The sequence below is a fragment of the Ochotona princeps genome, chromosome 13 (genome assembly GCF_030435755.1).
Source record: "Ochotona princeps isolate mOchPri1 chromosome 13, mOchPri1.hap1, whole genome shotgun sequence".
Classification (NCBI taxonomy): domain Eukaryota; kingdom Metazoa; phylum Chordata; class Mammalia; order Lagomorpha; family Ochotonidae; genus Ochotona; species Ochotona princeps.
Window position 1 is genome coordinate 33,695,532 of NC_080844.1, and position 26,835 is coordinate 33,722,366.

Below are 26,835 nucleotides of genomic sequence, written 5' to 3' on the forward strand. Positions count from 1 at the left end.
TAATAAAATGAATAAATCTTTAAAAAAAAAAAAAAAAAAAAGAAGAAATACCCCCTTCCTTCTCCAAGGTCCCTCTAAGATCTGCCACTGGCAAAGTTTAACAATAACTGGCAACGGAAATGTCTTCAAAATCACAAAGAGGACAATAAAAGATTTAGGGGCCCGGCACAGAAGCCTAGAGGTTAAAGTCCTGGCCTTGCACGCACCACGATTCCATATGGGCACTGGTTTGTGTCCTGGCAGCTCTGCTTCCCTTCCAGCTCCTTGCTTGTAACCTGGAAAAGCAGTTGAGGATGGCCCAAAGCTTTGAGACCCTGCACCCTCGAGGGAGACCCGGAAAAGGCTCCAGTCATTGCGGATGCTTGGGGAGTGAATCAACAGACGGAAGATCTTCCTGTCTCTCCTCCTCTCTGTACATCTGACTTTCCAATAAAAATAAAAATAAGTCTTTTAAAACAACAACAAAAAGATAGATATCAAACGTAATGCAGCAGATTGATAGTGGCAATCTGATTTTATAGCTGTGATGTGTGCCTTGCTCCAGCCTACAGTTAGTAAGCGCCAGCTTCAGGCTGATTCAGAACCCACGTTTTTAACTACGAAATGCTGCCTCTTTCTATCTGATAATGCTGACAGTAATTCTGTTAAAAAAAATTAAGTTGTCATTAAATCTTTCTCATACCCAAAGTCCTCCTCTGAACCAGATGTTTTTGTTTCATACTTAAAACTTCCTTTAATATTATATTTTATATGAGACAAGTATCTACTTTCTCATTCCTCATCCCACAGGAAAAGCATATTTCCAACTCTCTGAATTTGGTATATCTTGCATTGTACCTTGTCTGATCAATGAAATGCAGTCCAGTTCTACTAAATGACTTTTTTTCCTCTAAAGATCATTTATTCTTGTCTATACTGAAAGTCAGAGAGCTAGTGAGAGAATAAGAAAGCAAGCAAGCAAGTGATCTTCCAGCCACTGGTTCACTCCCCCAATGCTCCCAATAGCCAAGGCTGGGCCAGGCTGAAGCCAGGAGCCTAGAATTCTTTCACAGTCTCCATCTGCTACCACCCAGGGTGCGTCTGCAGAACCAGGGTGGAAGTGGAGCAGCCACAACCTGAATCAGCACTTCAATCTGAGATGCAGGCATCCCATGCAGCAGCTTAACGTGGGTGCCCCAGTGTCCAGCCCTCATTATCAGCAGGGGCTCTTAACTGGTGTTACTGTTGGCCTTCTTGTGCTCCTGGACTCCACCAAGAGATTACATCTCAAGGACACAGTGATCCTTCAACTTAGGCTTCAGAAGCAACAGACCTGAGCCTGAAACACAAAAGTGCAGCAGAACCAGCTGAGCACAGCTGCAATGTGCAGGTAGAAGTCGATGTTATCAGTCATTACAAATTCTGGGGTTGGTTGTTGCTTCACTGAAAAGCTGACTAATTCAGTGCCTAAGACAATTACTGAGACACTCTAGTTCAACAATTTATTAGGCTCATTCTACATATCTAGTCAGCGTTTATGAAAGACTTTGTGTCAAAACACTTTTACAATCAAATGAGGTAAGACACACACAAAATATTAAAGATACATTTCCCAAAAGAGTATGTTGAAGAAATACAAAATAGTATGGGGTAAATGGTAGAAAATTACAGACAAAAGAAAACTGGGTTGAGATTGCATCAGTCAGTAAAGGTTTTGTTTGATCATCAGCCTCAGGATAGAGTAAGATTTTGATCAAATGATAGAAATTCAATCATATCTCCAAAAGTATCATTTAAAGTATGACCATTTAGGGAATTAACGTGGATTTTTCTCCTCTCTAGGCAGTCATCTTGAGGTGTTAGTATAGTTTCATATCCTTTTATTACACAGGTAAACTAAAGGAGAAAGGAGCATTTTTGGGGGGGTCCATGACCTTTTTTGTAGTGATAATTCAGTCAGTTTGTGCGAAGTATTCATGTCTCCCCTTTCATTTTTCTCAAAGCATAGTTTATTGATTCCTAATTGAAATCCCTTGTGTTTAGAACATCTCTTCCTATGGCAATTCATATATCTTTTCACACAAACATTTACTTCCCCACTTGGCTTTAAATTTCATTCAAAGCTAACTTACTTTTTAGATATTATTTATTTGAATGAATGATGGAGAAGGAAAACAGACTTTTCATTCACTAGTTTCTCCCCAATACCCACAACAGATTGGGCTAGGCCGCCAAAGTCAGGGCAGAGGAACTCCATCAAGGTGGCAAAAATCCAAATACCTGGGCCACCATGCACGGCCTCCCAGGTGCATCAGCAGGAAGCTGTGTCACAAGCACGAGAAGAGTCTCGAATATGAACTTCCGTATGGCATCTGAAGCAGCAGCTTAACTGGCTGTGCCATAATGCTAACCACTGTCCTTTTTAGTGATTTCTTCCCCCTCTTTATAAATCCAAAGTACAGCACATGACTTTGTTATATTACATATGCTTAAAATATCTGTTAAATATATTTCACTTTACTATCAACAATGTTTGGGCACAAACTATATATGCACTGATCTCTAACATTTAATTATACTTCTCAGTTTCTAATTTACTAATAAAACTATCATTATTTGGATTCAAGTCAGATTCAACAACATAGTTGTTTCCTAATATCATTTAGCTGGCGACTGCCTTTTCCCTAGTACCTACTGCGTGTTCTAACAAGTACTGGTTCTAAGCTCTTCTTCATCCAATCTGTATCCATTCAAAGCTGGACTAAATCTTGTCTTTTTATACAAAGTAAAAGAGAAATGAATGTTTTCCTATTTTATGACTTCAGCTTTGGAAAAAATTATCTCTCTTACCAGTATCAAAAACTACTTCATTTTATTGCACTTACTCTAGCAACATCAGCACCTTCCCAAGTACTCTACTACTAAACAACTGGGTGCACCAAGAAAGCACCTGCATTCTCTCCCAAGGGAAAAGCCATCCAGTAGTAAAATGAAAGAAATAACAAGAAGAGTTTAGGGCTCCTTTTGTCTCTATATTGCTTTCATGTTGCTGGTGAAAAAACACTACAGCAAACTTTACTCTTTTTCACTTGGAGGGAAGGAAGTAATTTGTTCAAAGACTTATCCAGTTTGGTATAGGCAGGCATTTGGGAAAACAATTAAGATGCACACATCTCATACCAGAATGCCTGTATCCAGTCCCGGCTCTGCTTCCACTTCCAGCTTCCAAAAATGTACAATCTGAGAGGCAACAGGTATTTAGGGAGTGAACCGGAGGATGAAGATCTCTCTGTATCCGTGTGTGTGTGTGTCTGTGTGTGTGCGCATGTCTCTCCTTTAAGTAAAAGATATCTGCTAAATTTGAGACTGTATCTCTGGTAGTATTCCAGAGAAATTAAAACTTTGCAAATTCTGAGTTTCATTCACATTCTCCTTAAATTTTGATGGTATGTTTCAAATGTTAGTGCCAATATCTCATTTCACTTTGGTTTTAATCTCATTCCCCAAGCACACAACAATAGGCATATCTATTTTTCTCTAGTAGAATTTTCACAGATGCTGACTGAATTTTTCAATCCAGAGAGAACATGTTCCATTATAACTTAATCCCTACTTCGACAGTGAAGAAATGGTGCAACACCTGAATGTCATGATTTCTGGTGAGAAACAGATTTAGAAAATCAGGTTTCTAACTGAGTCTGGAAAACTGAACAGAATAAATTCCAGGTGTTGATGTGATGCACACTTAGGCGCTCCATGATGGATGGGTTAAATTAATTCACTTTTCTTCCCACTCTGTCACCCACCATTGTCCCCATCACCACAAAAGACATGCCACTAAAATCATAATTTTGACATGAGCTGGAAAAAGATGAGATAGTATTCCCAATCAAGAAATGTCAAGCAAGGCAATTTAAAGAAACTTTGTTATCAAAAATAAGGCATTATCTATCCAATAAGAAATGCAAAACAAAAATTTCTTTTAGAAATAAGTACAAGTATATTGCTATTTATCAACATGTATCATGCTAAGATTATCAATGCATTATTTTTGGTAAATTTCAAAGACTCACAGAATCAATAAATCAGTATCATTATTTTACATATGAAGGAACTGAGCTCCAGATGGATGTCAGGTGACTTCCACAGTTAATCAGTAAAAAAAAAAAAAAAAAAAAAAGTGTAATATGTTCTAGAAGCACTGACTTCCAAAAAAGCTAAACAGGAAAAAGATTTTTAAGTCACTATTCTCAGCAAAATGGCCATTCTCTAAAAGGGGAGAAAATGCCTAACTATAGACAGAGAAACAATGATATGAAATACAATATATTAAAAATTATAATTATAAAATATTATTAAACCATCATTTCACAAATCAACTGAATATTAGGCCAAACATATAAAGACAGTTAAAAATATGTAAAAATGTGGTCCAGTGCAATGGTTCAATTGTCTAAGCATCTGCCTTCAAGTACTGGGCTCCCCAGCTGCTCTACTTTCCACGCAGCTTCCTACTTGTGGCCTGGGAAAGCAGAGGAGGATGGTCCAAAGCCTTGGGACCTTGCATGCATGTGGGAAACCCAGAAGAAGTTCCTGGCTTCAAATTGGCTCAGCTCTGGCCACTTGGGGAGTGAACAGCAGATGGAATATCTTTCTCTCTGTTTCTCCTTTTCTGGATAAATCTCCCTTTCCAAAAAAAATAAATAAATCTTTTTTTAATTTAAAATGGTCCTGAAGCTTATGAAAAGATATTTAACATCACTTTTAATAATAGGAGTGTGCAAATGTAGAACTATACTGATATCAATATATAATTAATATAGAATTAGTCTCATTAATTCACAAAGGTTTAAAACATTCTAAATTGCCCAATTTCCCCCATTTTATTAAGGTCACTAACTACTTACTGAGTAAGACAACCCTGCCTCCTCTACACACACACATATAATGAGCACAGGGACACTGCAAGAGACATGAAGATGAGCAACACAGTTCATCTACAAACACCTCAAAATCTGGCAATGGAGATAAAACTTGGAAGTTAAAAAAAACCATGAGATTTTTTGGGGATAGTGATTCAATCAAATTGGCCTGAGAAGTGGAAAGGAAGCTTTTTTATTTATTTAGAATAGGAAAAAACTACAAATTATTTTTTTTAAAGATTCATTTACTTTTGTTGAGTATTGGAAAGGCAAATGTACAGAGAGAAGAGACAGAGAGGAAGATCTTCCATCTGCTGGTTCACTTTCTAAATGGCCACAAAGGCTAAGCCTGAGCCAATCTAAAGCGAGGAGCCTGGAGCTTCCTCTAGGTCTCTCAGATGGGTGCAGGGTCCCAAGGATTTGGACCATCCTTAACTGCTTTCCCAGGCCACAAGCAGGGAGCTGGATGGGAAGTGGAGCAGCTGGGACACAATCCCTGCACTTGTATGTGGTAGATTAGCTAGCTGAGTCAAAACACTGGCCCCAAATCTGCACTCTACAAAAAGGGTTCAGCTGAATGCATTACCCTAGACTACAAGTCTGTCATTTTATCACTGGTGATAACATGAAGAAGGGATAAGCTACTAGAAACACAATCTCTATTGCACAAATATGATCCGTCTCAAACTATAACACCATATTAGATGTTAATTGCTCCAAATAAGTGTAAAAATATCCTCACACATTTCTTTTAGATGAAATGAATCAGAATGAAGTTCTGCATTGAAGACCAGGATAACTGCCAAAATAAAGCAGAGATAAATGTTCAAGTTCCAAAAAGACACATTTCCAGGGCCCGGCGGCGTGGTCTAGCGGCTAAAGTCCTCGCCTTGAAAGCCCCGGGATCCCATATGGGCGCCGGTTCTAATCCCGGCAGCTCCACTTCGCATCCAGCTCCCTGCTTGTGGCCTGGGAAAGCAGTTGAGGACGGCCCAATGCATTGGGACCCTGCACCCGCGTGGGAGACCCGGAAGAGGTTCCAGGTTCCCGGCATCGGATCGGCGCGCACCGGCCCGTTGCGGCTCACTTGGGGAGTGAATCATCGGACGGAAGATCTTCCTCTCTGTCTCTCCTCCTCTGTGTATATCTGGCTGTAATAAAATGAATAAATCTTAAAAAAAAAAAAAAAAAAAGACACATTTCCATAGCTCATAGTGACATCCCTGGCAGAATACGTAAGGAAAACTCATACTTCAGCTGAGTCTGTTGAAAGCAGAAAAAAGAGCTATTTTAAATGATCTGGATGAGAATACAAAGTTAATTAAGCCTAACAGCAAAAAAACAGTAATTGTAAAAACATGAATCATCTCACAGTGATGTCAGGTTTGACACAAAACTGGTCCACGCTCTTGCTAACAATGGTGCTACCGACAATCAGGGTAACATTTTACAGTATTCAATAGCTCTTCTCCCCTGGATATGCTCTAAAATAACCCTTTACCCATCAAGTACCTCCTGGTTTGCTTTTGAAACATAGATACACACACAAATACACACACACTTCTCTCGTTTGCTCGTTCTCCGCGGATTCTTTCTACTGCAATAAAAAAAAAATGCTGGACCTTTTAGCTGGTGAACAAAGGAGAAATAAGGGATAATTTTTCCTTCCAAATAACTGCAAAGAGAAAGGAAAGAGAAAGAAACAATTCAAACAAACAAAAACAAAAACAAAAAAAAACAGTCCACAAATGAAAACAAATTAACAGTTCAGAAAACCTCAAAAGCAGTGATGTGCTAATGTGTTGAAATCCTGAGTATGTTTTCCATATTTAAAATATCCATGACATACCATCTTCAACTCAATTCTCAACCCAAATATTGGAAATGAGGTAACTATCGACTTTTTTTTTTTTTTTTTTGCTTTTAAAGACTGAATTGTCTATTTTGAAAGTCAGAGTTAGAGAGACACAAGGAGAGACAGCCATCCTTCGTATGCTGGTTCACTGCCGAGCTAACTGCAGCAGTCAGCACTGGGCAAGGCTAAAGCCAGGGGCTTCATCCAGCTCTCCCATCTCAGGGGCAGCGGCCCAGCTACTCGGGCCCATCTTATCCTTTCCAGGCCGTTAGGAGGGAGCTGGAAAGGAAATGGAGCAGCCGCACATGACCTGGCACCCATTTAAAACTCTGTGCACTCTGACAGAAGACACCTTTAATATACTTAGGAGCCATTAGAGCACTATAGTAGAAAAGATAAAAACAAACAAAACCAGAAAATTTAAAACCATTCCAAAAGAAATTATTGTCAATAAAGGACTGACTCGTTCAGGCAAAAGTTAGGGTGGTTAGAAATGAAAGGGAAGAGGGATCAAGGAGAAGTATTGGTAGAAAACCAGTTTTTACTCCCAATCTCTCCTAAATATCTTTGCTTATGTTCATTTTTCTATCTAAAACTAAGATACATGTGAATGGCAAGGGTCAAAAAGTTCAGGGTCACTTTGTAGGTCTTTGTAGCAGCACTTGCAATCAAAAATCTTAATACATAACAAATTTTATTTGAAATGTTTCTGCTTAAGTAATTATTACAGGGGTGTGGGATGCTGTTATGCTATTAACTCTTATTTGATTATTCATGTAGGATTTACTGAAATTAAACTCCCCCATAATATTAACTTTAGTCTTTACTATCAAACAAAAATATTAAGTCAGTTTGTTAGGTTGAGGTCTGATATATATTTAAAAATAACAGAGGCAGCCAGGCATTTGGCACAGCATCTTAATTCTGCTCATATCCCATAAGAAAGTGCTTGGTTCAAGGCTTAGCCATCCCACTACAAATTCAGCTTCCTGCCAATGCATATCCCAGGAGGCAGGAATTAGGTGCTCAAGCACTTTAACCTCTGCCACACATATCCAAGACCTAGACATAGTTCTGGGCTTCTGATTTCTAATAAAATATTTCCAATAAAAATAAGAAATAAAGTTTAAAAATTTAAACACAGCATTCCAATAATGTCATTTAGCTGCTGCAGGATGCAGTCCAGAATTTTACACTGTCTCTGGTTTTAATTTTTTGTTGTTGTTGTTGTTTTATGACCAGGGGATTTTGAAGAGCATGGATCAGATATTCCACAGACAGGTATTTGGTTGGGTTTGTAGGGATTCTGCATGAAATTAAATTATGGCTGTATAGCGTGGTAAGAATCATACAAAGGTAATTCTATGCCCTTCTTAGTGCATCATATTTGGAGGTACAAATTGTAAACAAGTCTTAATCATAGTGATATGAACTTGAATCACTTGTGTTTAAAGTGGGCTCTGGGATCTGGCATTTGGCACAGCAGCTTAAGTCACTGCTTGGGATACACACATCTAAGTGCCTGGGTTCAAGTCTCTGCTCCTGCTAGTAAGTCCACTGCTGCTAATGCTGACCCTGGAGGGCAGTGGTGACATTAAGTACTCAGGTCCCTACTACGCCTGTGCCAGATCTGTGTTCCTGGCTCCTGGTTTCAGGCTGGCCCAGCCGGTGTCATACAGGCATTTGGAAAGTGACCCAATGGATGGGAAATCTCTTTCTCTCTGCATTTCAAGTAAATCGATTTTTTTAAAGTTCTTGGAAATACAAAATTTAAAAATAAGTTCAGTTTTTTAAATACTGGCTAAGAGAAATATGGCAGGGCCTACTTTTTTTTGTTTGTTTCTTTGTTCAGTTAATGAATTTGTTTTACTTCAGAAGACAGAGAGTTCTCATCCACTGGTTCACTCCACAACAGTCAGGACTAGGTTGGAACGAAACCAGTTCTAAACCCAATTTGTGTCTCCTATGTGGCAGGAATCCAACTACTTGAACCATCGCTGCTGCCTTCCAAAGCAGCATTAGCACCAAGGTGACAAGGTGACAAAGTGAAAGCATGAACCCAGGCACTCAGCCATGGGATGCGGGTGTCCACAATGGTGACTTAAGCTATGTGCCAAATGCCCAACCCCAGAGCCCACTTTCAGCAGGTGATCCTTCTCTCTGCCTCTCCTCTCTATAAATCTGTTTAAAAGCAAACAAGTGATCAAAGTTAATATCACAAGACTTGTTTGTATTTTGTACCTCCAGATTTAACATATAATACACTGAGAAAGGAATTATTTCTAGGAATATGACTTCTGTATCATTCCAATATAACTGCATACAAACCCAACTGAATGACATTCTACAAAATATCTGGCTCATGTTCTTCAAAAGCCTCATAATTATTAAAGAAAAAATGAAAAAGAAAAGACCACAAAGTAGAGGGGCATATGGGGACACGGCAACCAAAGGCAACGGAAAATCATGGACTGCAGCCTGCAACACTCAAGGACATTATTAGAGCAACAGGCAAAATAGGAATAATGTCTTATTCCCATGGTTATTAAACAGTAACACACTAATATACCCAAACATATTCTCACCTTGATCATTGTAATATAAGTAAGCTGTTAACTTTAACGGAAACTGTGGAAAAAGTACTGCAGTCATACAGCACTTCTGCAATCTTCTGATTAGTCTAAAATTATTTCAAGGCAAAAAGCTTTAAAAGATAAAATAGGATTAATAAATCACTGAAAAACAGAAAAGAATCTAAAAGCAAGCAGAAAAGGTTCAGCTATCATATGGTTAGATGAGCATACTGGAGTATAAGCAAGAGGTTCCAGGTAAGTTTAGAGACTTTTTTTTACTTTAAAAAAAAAAAAAAAAAAAGCTGAAATTCTAAAATCTTCCATGAGTGAAGCCCAGGATTAAACCAAAAAAAAAAAAAAAAAAAAAAAAAACCTGGGAAATCAAAAATGCCTGTCATCCCAAGTTTATAAGACCATACACATCAAAGAGAAGACTAGTACTTTGGGGCTGGCACTGTGGCATAGTGTGTCAATCTTCCACCTGTAGTGCTGGAATCCCATCCGGTTACCAGTTCACATACTGACTGCTCCACTTGTTATCTAGCTCACTGCTAATGTCCTGGGAAAGCAGTGGAGGATGACCCAATTCTTGGGTTTCTACACTCACATGGGAGTCCTGGAAGACGCTCTAGGCTCCTAGCTTCAGGCCAGCCCAGATCTGGCTGCTGTGACCATTCGGGGAATAAACCAGCAGATGGAAGACCTCTTTCTCTCTCTCTCTCCTTCTCTTTCACTCTGTCTTTTTTTTTTTTTTAATCTATTTTATTGTATTGTTGTTGACAATCTTTACATAGTTAATTACAGTTAAAGAAAGAAAAAGAAAAAAAGAAAGGTTCAAGGGTATAGGGAAGTGGGTAATACTATTAGGTCCATATTGTTTCCATCATGTATCTGAGGTAAAGGGGGATATTGAGGGAGAAGCCCCACCCGGTTTCCCGCCCACCCCGAGTCCCGGATGTGGGGCATGCTCTGAGATATGTGCTCGAGTGGTGTTAATAGTTCTCCGGTTATGAATCGCTGCCAGTTTCGCTCGATGAGGTCGTCCACTGATTGATATGGTCCATTATAAAGTCTCCGTTTGCCCCACATTTCGCTGCCAACATATAGCTGAGATGAATGATTGATCTGCTCTGTCTTCTGTCTTTTCTTGATTAGAGTTCTGAGTCCAGCAGTTCGATTGGGGAGATCTCCAAAGAAACTTTGAGGTATTCCCAGACTAGTTTCTTGTATGTTCTAGCAAGCACAGGGCCCGGCACAGTCCATCACCCCGATCAGCTGGTGGTTTCAATTGCTGGGTTGGTTCTGTTTTCGGTCCCAAGTTGCACTGGAACCAATGGGTGTTGCAGTCCAGTCTGGTTCGGCCCTTACATCAACCAGTGGGAGCTGCAGCCTAGTTGGGGCGACCCACAATAACCCCCACCAGGCCCACCCCCTATCCTGGTTTGCCGGTATGTGTAGCAGAAGACCAGTCTGTCCCCCATCCCCTTTGGCTCTTGTACGTGTCAATGGGTATTAAAGCTTAATTCTATCTAACCAACTCAACCATCCAGCCCTCACGGGTGTTGTTGAGTGCCTCTCTATCTAGCCATCCCAGCTCCCGTCCTAGTTTTCATGCCCTCCCACGGGAATAGTGACCCAAGAAGGGGGAACCCACTTTTTCCCTCTCAGGTCTCTCTGTCCCCGTTTATGCACTCTTTATGTGGTTCTGTGATTTGACTTGACAGAATTAGTCCCCAGTGCCAGCTTTTGTGGCTATGCCCATACATCCCTCACCCACTCTAATTTATGCTTGCACCAGCAGGAATAATCAGCCCAGCATGGCTTTTCCCTGGTTTAATCCACATGCAGCGCACAGGTGATGTAGCCTTGCTTAGTCTGGTCTGTCTCTATCCCAGCCCACGCTCTCCAGTGGGAGTAGCTGTCCAGCGAGGGGACCAGCCCCTTAATCCCCCTGCCGGTTCTGCCCCTCCCTTCCTGGATCTCACGTGTGCTGGTTGGATGCTGCATTCATATCCAGTACAGGCAACCACGCCCTGGCATTCCATAATGTGTACTGGTTTTGTCGCGACCAAACCCGGCCCATCCCACACTCTGTTCTGGTGATCGGATTTGCCAGTGGGTGACATGAACTGATTCAGCCTGGTCTGCTCCTGACCCATGCTGAATGTGTGCCAGTGGGAAACTTTCCATGGCCTATTCTGGGCTGTTTCCTATCATGCTTCTTGCGCTAACCTGCAGGGACTGTGTCCTGCCAGAGGAGTTGCCCAGGCTCCTCCATCAGAACCCCTCCCAATGGCAGATTCTGCGCATGCCAGGGGGTCCTTGAGCCAACCCTACCCAGTTCACCTCCTGTCCTAGCAGGAACAGTGGCTTTTCCTGGCTGGCTTTCACCCCATTCTGGTTCTTGTTGTTGGATGTTTCAGCCCGGCCATGGCTCGTCCATACCCACATACAGCTCACGCATGGCTCAAGAGGGGATTGGGACCCAGCCTAATCAGTCCCACATCTACCCTCTGGTTCTTCATGACACCAGATGGTGTAGGGATCTGAACTGGCCGGGTGCATCCAATCCCAGCCCACACTAGTGCCTCGGGTGACTACAACTGTTTCCTAGATAGAATGCAGCCCCCATTCCAGCACACGCACCCCTTGGTGGGAACCTCAACCCAGTTAAGGTGTCCCCATGCCTCCCCAACTGGGCCTGTTCCTAGCCGTAGATCATGTGCCTGCCAGTGGTTGCTCTGACTCAGCTTATCTCAGTCCCTCATTTGTCCTGGCCTCTGCCTTAGTCAGTGTGACTTAGCGTCCTTGACTCAACTAGCTACCTAAGCAGCGATTCAGACAACCAATACCCCAGAGCTCCCTGGCCGGGCGGCCAGCAGGCAGAGCCTGGCACCACACGGTGCAGTGGCCGCCCTGGGGGAGGCCGAGGACTCGTTCACTGTCTTGCGGCAGTGTCTTTGGCGTGAGCCCCCAGCATTGGGTCCGACCCGGCAGGGGCACCCCCCACAGCTGCCACACTGTGAGGAGCGGCACTTGCCCCCGAATCTCAAGGCCTGAACCCACTCTGTCTTTTAAATAAAAAATACATACTTGTTTTTAAAGAGCAGTTCTTGGAGGATTAATGCCAAGAGTGATAAGCAGAAACATAAGCAGATTCTGGAGAATTGGGCAACACTGTTATATGATTCATACTAATCTGAACAACAACTTCTTAACTCTACCACTATCATTACAAAATCAAAGCCCTTGTCCTTGTGGTGTTAGGTTTTAAACTTTTTTGTTATCTTTGCGGATGCCCACTGATCACACCATACAATTCTGGCCAAGTTCATGGAAGATATCCCAATTTCTAGAAAAGATGGTCTCCCACAGTTGCTACTGGGCCTTTTACAGAACATCTCAAAAGTCCAAGAGTCAATTTGTAATTTTACCAGTCTTCCTTTGCACCTTCATCCTTCTGTATCCACAGAAGACTGGCTCTAGGAAACCCCAACAATATCAAATTCCATGGATATTTAAGTCTCTTAGGTAAAAAAAAGACAGCATTTGCACATTATATCTCCTCTTACTGACTTTAAATCATCTCATACTACTTACAATACCTAACATGAGGTAAGTGCTATATAAGAAGTTGTTAAACTGTATTCATATTGTGTAGGGAACAATGCGAAGAAAAGTAGTGTGCGCATGTTCAGTACAGATGCAAGTATAGTTCCTGAATGTTTTCTATGAATCCGTGGTTGTGGAACCCAGACACACAGAATCCACAGACATGGAGATCAGATTGTACTTATTACCACAGCTTTCACTGCTTTTCAGCCTAAGGCCCATTCATTTCTTCCTGATTACACATGAATAAAAGGCTTTGAGACTGACAAGGTTCAGAACACACTATATGGTACCCAGGTATTTGAGAAAACATAGCCCTTCTAACAATCACACTTTTGTACCAATATCTACTCTTCATCAAAGCTAAGAATAAAAAAAAATAGATTTCCCTTTTTATTTGGATCTTCATTTCTGAAGACTCTTACGTCACACAACGCTTTGTAAACTTCTCTTGTTAACCTGACTGCAGTCACACTTGTGGCAATTATGAACTTTGTGATGAATGAGGAAAAAAAGTGCTTTTGTTCCCTACAAGAATAAATCACTAGTAAAAATGATTTATGTGAAGCAAAAATTGCCAAAATATCAATCTCATGCTTATTTTAATGTATATGTAAAAAAAGTTTAGAGCAATTCAGTTCAATTTGATAGCCACTAGCCATACTTAGCTATTCAGCATCTTAAATGTGGCTAGTCCAACTCTAAACGCAAAATATGCACAATATTTTAAAGACTCAGTAAGTAAAGAATATGCAAACTCATCAACAATTCTACATAGGCCATAGTGAAATGGCAATATCAATTTCAATTGCATAAGAGATCAGAATATGCAGCCCCAAAATATGTCTCTGTTGCATAAAGATTATTTTCAGCCGGTAATTTTGAGAAGCAAGCACACATAAGAGAAAAGAAGCTGCCCTTCCGTAAAAGCAATTTACATTTGAAAAGGGCCTCCCCAGTTTTAGAGTATCTCCCCTCTGCAACAGGAAAAGAACGGGGCTAAGACAGTTGAAATTTTTTTTCCAAGAAAGTAGTGACTTCAGTTTGCATATAAAATCTTACAAATCTTTACTACCAGGCCTTTCTAAGTCACCTTCTTCAGGAGCAGCCTTCCCCGTCTTCTCAGTTTCAGCAAAAGACAGTGTTCAAATCTGAAGTTTAAGTCACCTCTCTGGGATTTCCCACATACAGGTTAATAAGCTGGTTTTCTCTTTGTAATTTGTCTTTTGTTACAGAGTTCCAGCTAAAAATACAGACAGACTACAAGAAAAATTCTCCCCTAAACTCATTTCTTTTTAATTTTTTATATCGTTAGTGGGGATTTTAAAATTATACTTGTAGCTCATATTATATTTCTATTAGGGCAAGAATAATTTACAGCTGACTACATAATTCCACCTTGGAAGTAGAAATAGCTTTGTTTAATGAAACAGTGTGATGGGAAATTTTAGTAGTAAGAAAGAGTCAGGAAAGGTAAATTCCAAAGGAGAGAGAAAGACAGAGACAAGAAAGAACAGAATGAAAGAAATTATCCCAACAGTTCTTGCATTTTCTCTCAATAGGATCATTTCTTATCAAACACGCGAACACACTGAGGTCTTCTCCTCCCTTACACTTCCTACTTGGTCGAACACCTTCTTCTACTTGTTTGTCCCATCTTTACTTCCCTATTACATGCAAGCCTACAAAACAGAATTTCTGTAGTGACTCCTCACATTCTATTCTCTCTTTAATCCACTACAAGGAGATTTAATTTGTTCCCCAAATGCAGGTAGCAGGAGGCTAAGCCAGCTCATAAAATTCTGCATCTCTCCCCATATATGATGCCCTAGGTAACTCTTCTACCTATCTTTTCTTAAGTTACACCCTTTAAAAGAAATTATTCATGTTCACGGGAAAGGCAGATATACAAAGAAAAAAGAGAGAGAAAGCTCTTCCATCTGCTGGCTCACTCCCCACGTGGCTGCAAAGGCCGCAGCAGAGCCAATTCAAAGCTAGGAACTTCTTCTGGGTCTTCCACGTGGGTTCAGGGTCCCAAGGCTTTGGGCCATCCTTAACTCCTTTCCCAGGCCACAAGCAGGGAGCTGGATGGGAAGCGGAGCAGCTGGAACATAAATCTGCACTCATATGGGTTCCTGGTGTGTGCAAGGCAAGGATTTAGCCACTGAATCATCGCACCAGGCCCAAGCTATGCCCTTTTATAACACAGGGACCGGTGTTTGGCCTAGCAATTAAGACTCTGTTTCAGGCACCACACCCCACATCAGAGTACCTAGGTTCAGGTCCTAGCTCAGCTCCCAATTCCAGCTTCCTCTCTATGTAAACCCTAGGAAGCAGTGGTGATGGCTTGAGTGATTGAGCCCTTGCCACCCATCTGGGAAACCTAGATTAAGTTTCCAGCTCCAGCTCTGGCCTCAGCTGTTTCTGGTCATTGCAGGTATATGGGGAATGAATCAGCAGATGGGAGGTCTCTCTGCCTCTCAAATAAATAAAAACTAAAAAACAAACAGAACAAAAAAATACTGTCCTAACTACTGTTGTAAATGATTCAATATGAAAACAGCATAGTGGAAACCTCCAACTTAGATCCAAGTTGGACAGGGCTGTGCATAACTTGGGAAGCCTACTGTCTACAATTGGTATGTCACATGGGGGACGATCTAGGAAGATGGAACCCTTAACTTGTAGAAGGGTCTACACTAATTTCAGTGTTCAACTGAATTTTAGGACACCTAGTTAGCAGCGGAAAACTTGGAAATCTCAGGGGGAAATCCCACATTTCTGTATCAGAGTGAAGTATTAAGTGTTGCCAGCAAGACTATGTAAGAAAAAAAGTTTGTTTTCTTTTATATGTTATTCTCTTTTTAGAGACAGAGCTTGAACCTGGGCTATATCCCTCTCCCAAATGCCTCTGACAGCAGCAGAGGCGGGTTAGAGCCAGAACCAAGAGCTGGGGATGCAGCCCTGGTCTCCTACTTTCACGGAAGGTATCTTACCATTTAAGTGCACCCTGCTGCTTCCTAGGATCTGCACTGGTGGAAAGCCAGAATCAGTCACCAGGATCCAAAACAGAGCCAGGCACTCTAATGGAGGATGTAGGCATCTTAACTAGTGTCTTAATAGCTATTCTTACCAAGAAATAGACATTTTTTGTTGCTGTTCTCTTCTACTCTTAAAAAAAAAAAAAAAAGCAAGCATTGTGAAACCACAGGTCACACCACCACTTGTGAGACACACACATACTCATATCCCATACTGGAGGCCTGTTACGAATTCTAGCTACTCTGCTTCCAATCCAGCTTCCTACTAATGTGCTTGGAAAGTCAGAAGATAATGATTTGGGCACATGGGTAATTCCAGATGGCATTCTGCTGCTGCAGGTATCTGGGGAGTGACCCAATGGACAGAATTTGTCTCTCAAAATCTCTGCACCTCCCTCTTGCTCTATCACTCGGACTTACAAATAACTTAACTTTAAAAGATAAAGAAACCTATGGAACAACTTCGCCAATTCTAAAAATCCTTGTTATTGTGACTCAAAATCACCTACACCAACAAGAGAAAAAATAATTCAACTATAAGCAAAGCACTTAAATGAAGATATACAAGTGGCTAACAGGCACATGAAAAAGTGCTCAACACCATTAGTCATTAGGGAAATGCAATCCAAACCACACAGCTCCTACACACACCATTAGGATGTCTATTATCAAAACCACAGAAAATAACAACTGTTAAAGGAATTAGAAACCCTGTGTATTGTTGGTAGTAAAATACAACGGGGGAATCACTGAGGAAAACAGTTTGGTACTGCCTTAAAAAAATGAATACAGAATTACTATATGATACTTATTCCTTTCCCAGGCATATACCCAAAAGAACTGAAGGCAGAGACTGAAATAGGTATCTGTATAGCAATATTCATAGCAGCATTACTCGTAATAGCCAAAAGATGGAAACAGCCCAAGTATCTATCAACAGAAAAATGAATACACAAAATACGGCATGCATATACAGTAGGATATTATTCAGCCTTGAAAAAGGAAGTTGTAGCATATGTTACAATGTGAATGAACTCTGAAGACATTCTATGAAACAAACCAGACACTAAAAGATGAGTGCTATGATTCCACTTACAGGATATATCTAAAATAGTCAAATTCATAGGGACAGAAAAAACAGCAGTCACCAGAGGACAGAATAACAGCAAAATATTAATGCATTGAAAGTTTCTGCTTAGAATGAAGACGAAATTCTAAAATGGATGGTGGTCATTGTACAACATAGTGAATACACTTACTGTAACTGAGTTACATACTTTAAAAAATGGCTAAAATGGTTTTATATGTATTTTAATGCAACTGAAAAAATGGAAATAAATATGATCTGGTTCAAAAAGCTTATTATGAAGAATTTAGTACTTGACTCATCATTTATGAGATTTAAAATCTTAAGAGAACAGAAATTGCCACAGCGGTATAAATAAGGAAAATTTAATGAAAGAGCAGATTTTCAAAGAGGCGCACAAAGTTCATAAAAATCACAGAGACAGTGAAGCACGCTAGACAAAACAACAGCGGGAGGACACTGGGCCTTAATGAGTTTCAAGGTAGTTACCAGCAACCCAGCCAAGTGCAGCCACATCCTGGAGAGGGGGTGACCTCACAAGGGCTGAGTGGCCTTCGCAAGAGGAATACAATCCACCAAGCAACAAAGGAGCCAAGGAGATAAATACCCAGACCTCACCTTCTGTCTTGGCCAAATCCTACTGGACACCAGAGGGAATACAGTTAGAAAGGTCAGCTTCCCGGAGCATAAAGCAGGTCAGAAAGTTAGACAGGGACTACAGAGGGATAAACAAACAATATCCAGTACAATAAGATTTTGCCTCGTAGTTCCATTTTACTGGTTGCTATAGTTTCACATGATTTGGTGCCCAAATTCAAGCAGAATTTTAAACTCCAACATTTTAAAATAATGGTACTAAGACAGTAGGACCTTAACTCAATCATGCAGGTAGAAAGTAGGCCTAATGAAAAGTACACAGGGGACAACACCCTCAGAAGACAGTGCTGACCACAGTGTTGGTTATAAAAGCAGAGTTGGGCCTGACCACTCTGGCTTGTACAAGTGCTCTGTCTTCACCAGATGCCCACTCTTGGACTCGAATCTCCAAAACTGCTTGTTAAATAAACCTTTCCTCCTTATATAATTAGTTGCCTCTGGTATTTCATTGCAGCAACAAAAAGCTGACCAATACACTGGTCATAGGGAGAACTGTGTAACTATCTTTCCTCCACAAAAGGGAAATTTCCTATTGCCACATAAAAGTAGAGAAGTCACTGGATTAAAAAGACAATAATGTTTGTGATGTAACGAAAACAAGAGAGAAAGAAAAAGAAACCTTCAGATTAAAAGGAAAAGAAGAAAGAGAAAAACCTACAAGGCAAAGTAACAGATACAGAGCCAGAGACAAGCAGACAGGGAGAGATCCCTCTCCAGACGCCTGCAACAGCAAGGGCAGGGCCAGGCACAAGGCAGAAGCGAAGAACTCAACCCAGATCCTCCACATGCATGGCAGAGAGCTAAGCCCTTGAGCCATCACTGGTTCTCCCCAGGATGGGAACTAGAAGCAAGCTAAACAGGAAGCAAAGTAGACAGGACCTGATATGGAGTGTGATGCGGGATCCCAGGCAGCAGCTGGAACTACTGCACCACAACCAGCCTTGAAACCATAGACTTTGCTTTCTTTCTTTCTCTCTCTCTCTTTTCAATGGTATCTCATTCAAAAAAAAAAAAAAAAGTTTACTTTTTGAAAGGTGGAGTACAACAGACAGACAGACAGACACAGGCACAGCACAACTGCACCTGCAGATTCCCTCCCCAAATGTCCATAACAACTGGGCTGAGCTAGGGCAAGCTAAAGGCAGGAGCCTGGAACTCAGTGCGGGTCTCCTCCTTTCTCAAAAAGGTCTACAGTACTAAGTCATCACTGAGGTCTCTCAGGTGAGAGTTGGAGGTGAGACACCACCCTACGCACTCTGATAAGGAATGTGAGATTTCCAAGGTAGGCTTAGCCCAATGTGCCACAACACTCATAGTAAGACATAGGATGAATGATGTCCCAGAATATCAGAGCTGAAAAGAGATCTTGGGAATTTCCAATCAAAGGAACGATGATACTTCAAGCAATTTCATCAAGATCACAAAACTAGTAACCACCAAAGTTGGGAATGGAAACTACTTCTAGAAACTAAATTTTCTTGCTATCATATTATGGCACAGAAATAAAGCTGGGTATGCTTAATAACAGGAAAATCAATTGGTAAATAGGCTTAAACAAACAAAGGCTCAGACCCAAGGCTACAGTGCTCAATTTCTTAGTGCAGAACACTAAATTACTCTCAATAACCTTAGAAAGTCTGCTGTCTACCTTCTTAACATGAACAGATACTTTATAAATCTTAACATAGTATGTATAGCACTTAGAAGTTGGACAGAGACTTTAATGTAAGTCCAAGGAAAATATGCAGTCAAGAAAGAAATTATTAATAAGTTAGGAGCCATTTTCCTATTGAGTATGAAATTAAAACCCTGAGGCTGGAAAAGCGTGGGAGTAAGGCCAAAACGTTCAGAGCTGAATTGTTCCTTCAAGCACTAGAGTATATTAAAAAAGGTATCCTCCCTTGGTCAAGAGAACAAAAACTATACTAATTCTTCTTAAAACACATACTAATTACATAATAAGTTTTTTAAAATTAAAGATTTAATATAGAGAAGACAAAACCCATAGTTAATAACAAAGAGGAACTATAGTATTCAAGATTCAAGGAAATTATAAAAATAAAACCAAATGATACAAATGTCCTTTTTCAGAAAAAAAAAATCATAACTTATTTTAAAACTTTCAAATTGTCCAAATCTCAAGGAATTCTATTGTGGGGGGTTGGTATTGTGGTGCATAAAGTTAAGCCACTGTATGTAATACTAACATCCCATGTGAATGCCGGTTTGAGGCTCTGCTGTTCTACTTCTGGTCCAGTCCACGGTTAATGCAAATGGGAAATCAGCAGAAGATGACTCAAGCAGGTATGCCCTCACAACTCACACAGGAGACCTAGAGGAAGCACCTGAGCCTTGGCTCCTATCTTCATCTTGGCTCAACCTGGGCCTTTACAGACACTGAAGGAGTGAGCCAGCAAATGAAAGCTCTGTCTTTCCTTCTTCAACTTTGTTTTTCAATAAACAAATCTCTTTTTTTAGAAGAATCCAACTGGGCCTGGCACAATAGTTGAGTGGCTAAAATTCTCACCTTGCATGCTCCGGGATCTCATATGGGCATCAGTTCGTGTCCCGGAGGCCCTGCTTCCAGCTCCCTGCCTGTGGCCTGGAAGAGCAGTCGAGGATGGCCCAAAGCCTTAGGACCCTGTACCCAAGTGGGAGACCCGGAAGAGTTCCTCGATCCTGGCTTCAGATTGGCTCAGCTCTGGCTTTTGTGGCCATTTGGGGAACGAATTAATGGATGGAAGATCTTTCTCTCTGTCTCTACTTCTCTCTGTTTATCTGACTTCCCAATAAAAATAAATGTATCTTTAAAAAAAAAAGACAACTCCACTATGAAAACCATATATGCATCACCTAGATTAAACAAACAACATTTTGCTGTGTTTGATTAATCTATCAAAATACTTAAACTACTTTTTGCCATACAATTTGAATGTTATCAACACACTGATACTTAGATATAAAGTATTTTTTGTCACATTTTCCCACATATTCACAATCCCATTATTAAATATATTTAAGTTGGCAACAATTTTTCAATTTTTCGATAGTACATATTCAAATGTCCCCAAAATTTACAGCAATTTTTCAAACCAGGATTCAAACAAATAGCTTGTTAGCATCTTTGATTTATGCTCTCTAGTTTCTCTCTTTTTTCCCCCCAGATTTATCATGTTTATTTGAAAGACAGATTTCACAGAAAAGGAGAAAAAGATACTCTATCTGCTGGTTCACTCCTCAAATGAACTGCAATAGCCACAGCTGAGCTGAGCTGAAGCTGGGAGCCAGAAGTCTTCTACCTGGATACAGGGTCCCAAGAACTTGGGCCATCCTCTCAATGTCTGCTTTCCCAGGCCATCAGCAGAGACTGGATCAGGAGTGAAACAGCTGGGACATAGGACACTGCTGCTCTCAGCCAGAGGATTAGCTTGCTGAGCTATCCCACGGGCCCCTCTCTGGTTTCTCTTAATCCAGCATAGTTCCACTACTCTATTACAGCAATATTTAACTTCATAATGCCACATCACTTATTTGCCATTCCCTTCCCAGAGCTGTCCAATTCCACTTGCTTTATTGGCTTTTTCAAATAGCATTCAACTGTTTTCTGTTCTTCCCACCAGTATTCAGTATAACGGGTTCTCAAGACATTACTGTACTCAGGAGTATTACCTGGATTTATGTTCAAAATAACAACAAAGCCATTTTTATCACTTCTGTAGAATACCCAAAGTCTCCATCAATTCTGACTTGAACTGCCCAGATGTTCAACACATACCTCCCCTTGGACAGTCAAGAACATGCTGTTCTATTATTTAACACTAAATTACACAAAAGTCGGAGTGTATATGATTCTCTCAACACTTTCTACACCAGGCTGAGAGTCAACACACTGAGACTGTCCATTCTTCAAACACTGGGGCACTCCACTAACTGAGCAGTTCAACAATGTCTTCCAGTTTGCTTCTATAATAATACAGTATGATATTCAAAATAAATCAAAAAATCTAGAGAAATGAGTAATGATCCAGTTAACTCCTTGGATACCTACTATTTTAAGCTTCCTGAGATTCAACATTCAGAACTGGAAAAATAAATTCATTTCAAACATTTTTTGTTACTGATATTTAAAATCAAATTTAACGAAAATCTAATACATCCCAGACACTTGGCATACATAATTAATTCAATCTTCACAGGATCCATATGAGATTAGTCATTATCATTTCTATTTTGCATATGGAATAAACTCATTGGGAGAGATTAAATAACTTGCTACTGTTAAGTGATGCAGTTGAATTTAGAACAGAACTACCAACACCCAAGCCACCAACATCAGCAGTAAGAGTTCAAATTCCTGTTGCGCTGCTGACATTTCTTTCCATTGAAAACAAATGGAGTACGGGCCCGGCGGCGTGGCCTAGCAGCCAGAGTCCTCGCCTTGAATCCGCCGGGATCCCATAGGGCGCCGGTTCTAATCCCGGCAGCTCCACTTCCCATCCAGCTCCCTGCTTGTGGCCTGGGAAAGCAGTTGAGGATGGCCCAATGCGTTGGGACACTGCACCCGCGTGGGAGACCTGGAAGAGGTTCCTGGTTCCCGGCTTCGAATCAGCGCGCACCGGCCCGTTGCGGCTCACTTGGGGAGTGAATCATCGGACGGAGGATCTTCCTCTCTGTCTCTCCTCCTCTCTCTGTATATCTGACTTTGTAATAAAAATAAATCTTTAAATAAAAAAAGAAAACAAATGAAGTAGACGAGGGTTTCATTGATACCTTCTCTTAACCCATAACAGACTGGGACAGGAGTCGATCCTTTTTTAAAAAGATTTATTATTTGGGCCCGGTACAGTGGCCTAGTGGCTAAAGTTCTCACCTTGAACATGCCCGGGATCCCATATGGGCACCGGTTCTAATCCTAGCAGCTCCGCTTTCCATCCAGCTCCCTGTTTGTGGCCTGGGAAAGCACCTGCATGGAAGACCCAGAAAAAGCTCCTGGTTCCTGGCTTTGGATTGGCTCAGCTGAGGCCATTGCAGCCACTAGGACTGAACCTGCGGATGGAGGAGGATCTTCCCCTCTGTCTCTTCTTCTCTGTATATATGACTTTGTAATGAAAATAAGATAAATCTTTAAAAAAATAAAATAAAGCCATTTTCATTTTTGCATGGGGAAGAATTTGTGGGTAAACCGTAACTTCTGCATCTCATATTGGAGTGCTCTGGGTCTGAGTCCCAGCTCTGCTCCTCGCGCTGTGTTCCTGCCAGTGCACACCCCGTGAGGCAGCAGGTGATGGCTTAAGTGGTTGGGTCCTGGGATTCCCCATGGTTCGTGTTCTCAGCTCCCAACCCCCACGAAGGCAGGCATTTTGGGGATAAATCAGCAGATGAGAATTCTCTGTGTCTCACTGGCTCTCCTCTTTCTCTCAAATAAGTAATACCGACTTATAAAATTCATTCTCACTTAAAAAAGAATATGTTAAAGTACTCTATCTGGGAAAACATGGCTTAAGTTCAACAAATACTGAAAGTTTTGTAAAAATTGCTTAAGAGCTAAAATGAAGCTTAAATATCAAAAGTGGCACAATTAGGTTTTAAAAGACTTTGTTAATTTCTTTAGTCCTGATGTCCTTAAGTTCATGAAACAATCAAGAATAGAAAAATAGAGTATCAGGACCCCACAGCCAGCTTCTCACAGACAAGCAGCAGGAGGTTCTCAAGTTTTTAGGATAAGGCAATAGTCAGCAAGCTAATGACCTGGTCCACGTCTGAGAGAACAGGTGGATCACAGTGGCCGACACCTTTGCTTCAAGATACTAACATTCATTAACTCATCATATAGTTCAACAAGACTTAAACTCTCTAGACCCATCAACTCCAAATCGGTTACTCTATCTGTAAAATCCTTTAAGTTGCCAGACCTTTTAAACAAAAGCTTATCAAAGAAACCAGTCAGAAAAATGACACACCTATCTACAGAACAGGACGAAAACCAATCTTTCCAAGGTATCAAAGAAGAATAAAATATTTCCCCCTAGTCCCTTGGCTGTAAACGTTTATTCTACTTGTACTTGACACCTACAGGATTTTAACAGGTATCTAAAAGGGAAGGTAGAGAAACTGCCAAATGACAGCAACCAGGACTTGAATCGCAGCGCGTTTTAAAGTCTTCCAACACGCAAAGTCCACAGCGCCTGCCCCGTTCTCAACACACCGTGAGAGATGTGAGAAAAAACAAACAACTTGAGACAAGGAGAGCGCGAAGGCGACGCAAAAGAAGAGCCGCCCAAGCAGTCTGCACTTGGGCTGCTCGGGCGCTGTCCCTCTCCTTTCTCAGCGGCATTTTCCTCTTACTCCTCAACTGCAAACTCTGCCGCCCACTTCCAAACACACGCACCCGGGAGTCCCGGTCCGCCACGCCTGAGAACTCGGTACTGAAAAAAAGTTTTCCCGGGACAGGGAGAGGAGACGCGGCGGAGGGAGGACCGGCGCCGGCAGGAACACCCGGAGCTGGGCGCCTGAGGCAGAAAGCCACTCGGCCGGACCGCTAGAAGCGCCCGCTCGCCCGCGGCTGACAGATGGCCGACCCCGGGAGGCCAGGACCCTGAAACTGTTCCACCACCGCCGCCCTTGCGCCCTCCCTAAACGGCTGTGCCCTCACTCTCGCTCAAGTCCAACACTCACCCGTCCCCGAGCAAGGTCCAGTAGCAGCAGTTCAGTCAATCCGCCCTCGTCTGACAACCAGAGACCAAGAAGCCGCCAGGACCTGCCTCCACCGCCCACCCTCACGTGACTCTCGCAGCCGCTGGGCCTGTCGGGATCGCGGCAACCGGCGTGTGGGAGGGGCGCGCAGGAGGAGAGGGAAGGGGCGGGGAAAGCTCGGCCCCGCCCCCTGTCTGTTTTGGCGGGAAGGCGGCTCCTAGCAGGTCCTGAGGTGTTTTACCACAGGGGCAGAGGCGTCTGTTAGCAAATGTTAATTGTGTCTGCCGGAGTGAAAAGAGACCAGAGTGAGTTGGGAGTTTCTCCTTTGCAACTGCATTTTTAGGATTAAATTTTTGGTAAAATTTTCTCCCCCTTTTATAACCGTGAGGATTTTTTTTGGAGGGTTTAGAAATCTCATCGCTCTTTCTAATGTGTGAATTTTCCAAGTGTTTACTTGGAATCTCATATTTTATTATGGTGTGTAGTCTCTAAGATACTACAAAAATGTTTTTCCTCCACAAATTTGTTTCTAGCTGAAGTTAGGGCTAGGAAGGCAGCACATAGTGGGGTCTTGGGGTCTTGTCCATTCAGCCAACCTAACACTTTCCAGGTTAGTGTTGATAAAGAGCTAACACCTGTCGTTTTGTTCATTGGTCTTTTGTCGATTGGGTAGTGTCATGTGCTTTTTGATGTTTACTTGTTAATTATTTTTAAAAGTTAAAGTTCTAGTTTTTACGTTATTATTACGCACAGCTAATTCCCGCAACCTGGTTCTTTACCGTGAGCCGCAAACACCAGACGCAAATGAGGTATCTTAGGAGGTTTATTCCAGCGGGGCAGCAACGGATGGAGGTGGTGGAAGATGACGGCAGGGGGGACGAGTGCAGGCACCTGGGGCCGCTTATCTTCAGGTAGGCCCACAAGGTGTAGGGGGCAGATTGGGAAGGATTGAGGGCAGGCCCAAGGGATTGGTGCCTGCAGGTGAATGCCTGAGGATGATTGGTGAGTGGGTGGGGTGGGAGATTGGGAGTGGGATTCTCAGGTGAAATGCCTGGTTACATCTGATTGGTGGATGGCTAGACTGGCATGATTTCGTGAACTGTGAGGAAGAAGGAGCAGCGCCAGGCAGGGTATCAGTCTCCATGATGACCTTCAACCTTCAAATCGCTCCTCACATTACTTCCTTTCAGAATGCCTTTCAGAATTTCCGGGAAGGTTGGCAATCTCTGGCAGTGGAAGTGAAATGAAAATGTACCACAGAGCCTTGAAATAGAATGGTGTCCAAGAAATTACTTAGCTGTGAAAAAGGAAACCATAGAAAGACAAAACTCTCACTGGGGTTTAGTTATGAAGGGAGCAAAATGAACTGTCTTCTGCGTTTTTCCTCAGAAGACCCTCCATCCCCACTTACCTACAAGCAGCAAACTTGTGTTTGTTTCCTTGTGTCACCACTCTGCCCTCCCCCAGCACTGGTTTCTTCATGCCAGCTTGTGGCATGGAGCCTTTCTTGGCAGGTAGAAGCAAATGAAGAGCCGGCTCAGTAGCACAGTAGGTGCTGGGCTTGGGCACAACCTATTCTGAATGACACTTGCCGTTCAGACCCTTAAATAAGACTTTTTTTTTTCTTCCATTATACTTATTGGCAGGTGGAAGGCAGAGAGACAGATAGATGAAGATCTTCCTATCATGGGTTCACTCCCAAAATGGTTGCAACAGCCAGGCCTGGGCCAGGGTGAGGCCAGGGAGTCAGTCTGGGTCTCCCACCTGGATGGCTAGAACCTCAGTGCAGGATGCACCACCTGCTGCCTCCCAGGGTGTACGGCAGCAGGGTCCAGGATCAGAAGCACAGTAGCTGGGACTCGAACTAGGCACAGTGATGGAGATGCAGGCATCCCAAGTGGTGACTTGAGCCACTGCACCAAAGTCCCTCTCTCATACACTTTTAAAACTTAGGAAAAATTGTGAAGGAATTTTATGTGTGATATACAAATCAATACCATATGGATCATTAAAATTGAAAGTATTTATTTACTCATTTGGAAATAAAAAACCCATTATATGTTGACCTATATAAAATTTTTTAAAAGATTTATTCATTTTATTACAGCCAGATATACACACAGGAGGAGAGACAGAGAGGAAGATCTTCCGTCCGATGATTCACTCCCCAGGTGAGCCACAACCGGCCGATGCACGCCGGTCTGATGTCGGGAACCTGGAACCTCCTCAGGGTCTCCCACGCGGGTGCAGGGTCCCAAGGCATTGGGCCGTCCTCAACTGCTTTCCCAGGCCACAAGCAGGGAGCTGGATGGGAAGTGCAGCTGCCGGGATCAGAACCGGCACCCATATGGGATCCCGGGGCTTTCAAGGCTAGGACTTTAGCTGCTAGGCCGCGCCGCCGGGCCCGACCTATATA

The 26,835-nt window shown here is 42.0% G+C and overlaps 1 protein-coding gene across 1 annotated transcript in view; it reads right to left on the minus strand.

The window, feature by feature from the left end:
- MICU1 (mitochondrial calcium uptake 1) overlaps positions 1-24,490 on the minus strand; it is a 149,119-nt gene extending 124,629 nt beyond the window's left edge. The window contains exon 1 of the mRNA XM_058671974.1: positions 24,402-24,490. The gene's annotated coding sequence lies outside the window, so the exon portion shown is untranslated. The remainder of the gene's footprint in view (positions 1-24,401) is intronic.
- Positions 24,491-26,835: the final 2,345 nt, after the last annotated feature.